This window comes from Ambystoma mexicanum, chromosome 13 (genome assembly GCF_040938575.1).
Source record: "Ambystoma mexicanum isolate Mex_15411 chromosome 13, UKY_AmexF1_1, whole genome shotgun sequence".
In the NCBI taxonomy this organism is placed as follows: domain Eukaryota; kingdom Metazoa; phylum Chordata; class Amphibia; order Caudata; family Ambystomatidae; genus Ambystoma; species Ambystoma mexicanum.
In genome coordinates, this window is record NC_090938.1 from 802,897,340 (window position 1) to 802,903,339 (window position 6,000).

Here is a 6,000-nt window from a genome sequence, read left to right on the forward strand (position 1 = left end):
TAGATCAGGGATAGTGAGGCCTTTTCCAACCCCTTTATTGTTTAATAAACGTCTTTAACCAATACCATGAATCCTCTGCGTCTGCCTCCCATTCCTGGTTCCTCACAAAGCGCAGGGCCCCAATGGTCAGGGCTATTTATCGATTTGTATTTCTTTTTGCATTTATACAAGCACACAAATCCTGTGGGCATCGAGGCACTAGTTATAGAGCAGATGGTAGGAGCACAAGAAATAAGTGCGTCAGTTAGTTGAAAAGGTGCAGGTTTTTTTCCTGAACAAGGGGAAGGAAGGTTCAGCCTGCAAGTGAGGGAGGCGGGGGGGGGGCGGGTTATTCCAGAGAACAGCCACAAAGACTGGGAAACTGGAGCCCCCTGCTCCTTTGTGGTTACATCTTTGCATATTAAGACAATGTTTGTAGGCAGATCCCCGAGACCTCGCTGAGGCGTGTCTTTTAAGTTTCTGGATGAGGTACGTCGGTGCGTAGTTGGACAAACATTGGTGGGTGATGGAGAGAGTCTTGAATTTGAATCTTTCTCTGACCGGGAGCCAGTGAACGGATATCCTGGCTTCAGAGATGTCAACATTTCTATACTTAGTTTTAGTCGCTGCTGCACCCTTTAGTGCAACGCCGCCAGGTAGCCACAAGCGACGGACCCTTGTTACCAGGAGGGGCTGCTGTGGAAGTGACCCACAGAGTTTTAGGGTCACCCTGCTAGCACCCCTGAATCCCAGCGTCGGACCCCTTCACCCCCCAGCCCCCTGCAGCAGTACTATTTTGGCCTCCCCACCTATAACAGATCCCCTTTTAGGAAGAGGCGCGGATGTTTGAGGATGACATTGTCAGGGATCTTGGAAGACATAAACATTTAACTTTCACCAGTGCCCTGGAGGAGTGGGATGGGAAATGGGTCCTGTGAAAGGACTAGAGTGGTCGTGATTCTTAATGTAGAGTTCTGCTTGCTTGATGTGGCTTGATTGCTGCAACCTTTCGCTCTACACATGTTCTAAACTACAATTCAAGTCTAAAGTTGGTGAGATTTATTTTGCGTTCAGTTGAGATTGTGCAGAAGCTCCCCCCTGAGTAATCAAGGAATGATCCTGCCCAGTCGGCGGAGGCCACAAGCATATTGCTGGGCAGCATAGCTCTCCCCAGGGACGGCGTGCCACATTTCCAGTGGAGGGGGGAGGGATCAAGAGGGAATACATGGTCCGTAGATTCCAAATTAATAACTAAAAAACACACTTGGGATTCTGAGCAGAGTTGGAATGAGAATGCTTTTGGTTTATGGTCATTTCATCTAAAACCATTGCATCTAATGCCATTCCATCGAAATGTTTCCATCTAAAAAATGTCCATCTAATGCATTTATTATTTTTTTTTATTTTTTTGGGGGGGTCCACCCCCAAACCCCCGTTTTTCACCTTTTAAAATGCACCTGAACAAAAATTAACCCTTTACCCCCCGAAAACATGCATTAGATGGAGCTTTTTTAGATGGAAACATTTCGATGGAATGGTATTAGAGGGAATGGGTTTAGATGAATTGACTAGATACCATGCTTTTGTATCTGGTTTATTTGTGGGCGATGTGGCACTGTGCCAGGCGCGGTTGGCCTGTTTTGCTATTGCCGCTTCTCGTGAAGTGCACTTTGCCTACACTTTGCATAATCTATGTCTTTTCCCTTGCACACAGGTTCCTGCAGGCGGCCACAGGATCCGGCTGTGGTCAAAGCCGCCATCTTGGTTTCTTGACTCTCCTGCATCTGGCGTTTTGGTGGGCTGTGCATTGGAAGACTTTTCACTACCGATTGATCCCCCACCCTTACAGGGCGGCTTCTAATTGGACAGAACTGTCTGAAGGTCTTTATTCTGTTTATGAGCATTAGGGGAACCTTATTTTGTTTCCCTTGAAACGCTGGGCTGAACTACACATCCCAGCAGCCTTAGCGGGCCATTGAAAAGATTTGCTCTAAAACGAGCTGTGATTTTTGTTAGCTTCTTAGAACTGTCTGAATGTGTTTATTCTGTGTGCGCACATTGGGGGAAATGTATTTTGTCTGCCTTGAAACGCTGGGCTGAACTACACATCCCAGCAGCCTTAGCGGGCCATTGAAAAGATTTGCTCTAAAACGAGCTGTGATTTTTGTTAGCTTCTTAGAACTGTCTGAATGTGTTTATTCTGTGTGCGCACATTGGGGGAATTGTATTTTGTCTGCCTTGAAACGCTGGGCTGTACTACACATCCCAGCAGCCTTAGCGAGCCATTGAAAAGATAAGCTATAAAAAACGAATTTGGCTCGTATTTTTGTTAGAAATCAATTAACAACTTTATTTTGGCCATGAGGCCATTGAAGTACATCATAACACATAATATGACCATAAAACAAGTGAATATATACATCCTCGGGGTGCATGGTTGCGAAACGCTGTATTTTGTGGAAATGTCCAGACCTGCACCCTCCCAATGGGAAAGACTGGGTGAAGGAATTAACATGGATAAGTGACTCCGAGGACACGTATATAGCAATGCAACCGATTGCATCCAGACCCAACGACAAATGGAGGGGTGTATACTAATTGACCTTTTCACAATTGACCTCGGGAGAATTGACCTAATTTAGAAGGTCAATTGGGACGTATATGAGTTCCGGTCATTCCTGGCTGCTGAGCAGGAAAATGATGATTATGTATTGAACTTGTTCCATGTGGTTCATATTGCGTTGACTGTACTTTTTGACTCCTGTCGTATTGATGTGATTTTGAGCGTGCTTGCCGAGCCTAAATAAAGTTTAAAAAGAAGAAGAACATATATACATCCCCTCCACATTATTGACGCAGCAGCCATTACTCCACGGCGCGGCTGTTGACCCGCGTGCTCACTCCCAAGTCGGAATCTCTCTCGCTAGGGCTGCGTATCAATGAGCAGCGGGGTCAGATTAAGCAGTTCCCTTTTTACATGTTACATGGGGTTGCATAGTGTGTTAGGGGCCTGAGTGACATGCCACCCTGCTTGGACCGGAACTAGAGGCGTGCCATGGTAGCAACCTCATGCCCTGCCCAATTCCATGTATACCGGTCTTCTCTATGATGGTTTATACCCAATGGGGCTACCCACTATCCTTTCTCCCAGAGGCAGTGCATTAGGGCCAGACAGCACAGGGTGATATGATGACTCAGTTGCCAATGGGCAGTCTGCGGTCTATGGCAAATGCGCTCTAATTTCTATTGTGCTATTTAGTGCCAGCTGGGATCGCCTGCGCATCCCCGGTTTGCCATCAGCCCGTCTCAATTCTCTGAATTCGATCAATGTTGAGTCAACATCAGATTCTCCCTGGGAGAGAAACCTAGTGCATCTTAGAATATCATCGCGGGTTACAAATGTGCAGCCACGCACTGCACGGAGCCAATGGAAGCATTCATTAGTAAAGGCCTCCCTGGTTTCATAGTGGTTTCAGGGCAGTGTGGGTACCCTATCCAAGAAGAGCAGTACCCCCGTGCGGCCCCCGTACACCTTGATAGCTTTCAAGCCCATCCCAAACTGTAGTCGTGATCGGGCGGGTCCGCGTCAGCCATAATGATGGAAGTTGGGTTTGGCTTGGCCATCCCCTGTGTCTGGCTTGCCAGTCCCAAAGTCGGCACATCGTGCACCTCTACCCGCCAGGTAGACTTTGGTAGAGTTGGGGGGGCTGTTGGGTTCTGCGTAGTTAGATTGGTTACAGGGGGGGTCACGGTAGTGTACGTTGGTTCTGGACTGTGTCCCCTTTCGGGATAAGTTGCTTATGGGTCCAGTGCTCACTCTGTTTTCCCTGGTGGGCCCTAGTCTGACCTTGTTGGTGTATTTGGGTTAATGCAGACATCTAGCTTTTGGGTAGTTGTTGCATCCAACAGTATTGGACCCCCATAGCGCCGTCCATATTAGTAGGAGCCTCCACCATAGTTCCTGCCCTTCCATAGAGAATTCGGAGAGAGACAAGCAATTTATTGAATTCTGCTGGCTCTATTAGCAACACGCTACACTGGCACCCACTAATCATGGCTGCCCCTTGCTGACTTGATATGGGGAGTGTATTGTGGGTGCACCTGGGATAACATGAGGGCAGGGGGGACTGTTACACGCCAGGAGGCTACTCTTGGCACGCCCAGTGTGCCCCTCAGTCACAGCACAACCATTCAATTCCCCTCCCCTTTATCCGTGGCAGGGCTGTACTGTTGGATAGTCGAGGTGAGGGGAAGTTTGCACGGCCTGGTGAGGTGCACTGCAAATTTTCGTTCCGTTCCATTATGTCTCTTTTTTGGACCACTGCCCTCCAACGGAACCCCACGCTGCGTTACTCCTGCTTGGGCAGGGTTCAAGGCGGTCAAAGGAGTCAGGCTCAGACAGGGCGACTGAGCCGGGCCACGCTTCATCTTCTCCCCGCTGGTTCTGGATGACAAAGTGACATGGTTAGTAATGGGGGTAGATGGACACTGAATCAAAGTCAAAACATCAGGTGGGACAGAAATCACCATAGTGTCCATAGCGTCACCTACAGCCTCACCTAAGATATTTCCAGGTCCAAGGCCTGGTCCGTCTGAGCGGGCTGGGGGGCCTGCAGTGACATCCATGGGATCTGTGCCCGGCATGTAGGGCTGCTGTAAGTGACACAGACCTTGCTCTCGATGTGGGGGTCCTCCTCGGCGTCATTATATTCAGCTGAGGATCTCTTAAGGGATCAGGCGTTTACCTCCACTAGGCTCAGAGGAGAAGCGCTGTTTCAGTGTCTGCAATGAGGGGGCTTTCACTCCTCCTGGCCCGCCTCCCAGTCTGTCCCAGCCTCTCGCCTGCTCTGGTAGTCCGCAGAACTGGAGAAGTCTCTGCTTTGTCTGCTGGGTTGCTTCTGCTCCTCCACTGAGATGCAGAAGATGTCTTTCCCCGTGGGCTTCACCCTGTGGAGAGGGTGCAGCTACTTGTGAAATTGGGTGGGGGGGGGGGTGTGCGCATTGGGAGAAACCTATTGTGTTTGCCTTGAAACGCTGGGCTGAACTACACATCTCAACAGTCTCAGCATGATCCTACATATTTACTGATATTTACTGATCAGGCGCATCAGCGCTGGCGCATCAGAGTCTAGCCTGTCTTCACCGGGCCGCACCAGACAAGTCAAGCGCTTTGAGCGCTGTCAGCTTCCTTCTTGCGGCACTCTGAATGCATGCTTTCAAGTAGGTTTCTACTGGTGTAGTTTATTTTCTTGCACCCTCCCTTGTTCTATACTGCTAGTCACATCCTGATCCCTCTTAACCCTGGTTTCCCGGCTGGCAATATGTTTGCTGATAGCAAATGTTGTATGCATGATAGCATTGTTGAGACTTTGTGGATGGCACTGCTTCCATCTGTGTGTCTTTTAGTTTGATTAATTACCACACTCGTGTGCACTGGGAAGTCCTCTTTATATCTGCTCTGTAGTTCTCGCTGGCTAAAGAACTATAAGCTCCAGCAGTGGGACCGTTACTCGAGTTCTTTTTCAGGGTCTTTTCAGGCAGGTTTGCGCTGATTCACGTTGGGACGTGTGTAGCTATACTGCTGTACCTCACTTACACTGTCCATGACCACACTGTCTGTCACCTCTAAATTATGAGCCATCCTAGGGAACTACGCCTTTCTCTCGCTGCCCAAAAACTCGCACGAATGGCCATTGTTAACAAGTACCTACTAGCCAAACTGGAGCCCGACCCCCCCCCCGCCATCTTACATATGCCTATCGCTTTGGATAACATACACCAAGGTCCCTCAGACTCAGCTGACCGACTGCGGTTGCTGAGTCGGCAAGCTTATCTATACTATCTGATACCAATACTGATGTACCTGCCCCAAAAACCCAATTTAGAAGCACTTCTAAACCGTCTTGTAGATCTTCCTTTGCTCTTGACACTACAAAAAATGTTGACCTGCCCATCAGTTTGAGACTATGTCCGCCATCAGTGATGGTTGCCATGACAGCAGAGACTCACAGGATATGAACA

At 48.8% G+C, this 6,000-nt stretch overlaps 1 protein-coding gene across 1 annotated transcript in view; it reads left to right on the top strand.

Moving 5' to 3' along the window:
- The window catches only part of TAPBP (TAP binding protein), a 167,616-nt gene extending 165,611 nt beyond the window's left edge, over positions 1-2,005 (top strand). Inside the window, exon 9 of the mRNA XM_069635221.1 lies at positions 1,694-2,005. The gene's annotated coding sequence lies outside the window, so the exon portion shown is untranslated. The remainder of the gene's footprint in view (positions 1-1,693) is intronic.
- Positions 2,006-6,000: the final 3,995 nt, after the last annotated feature.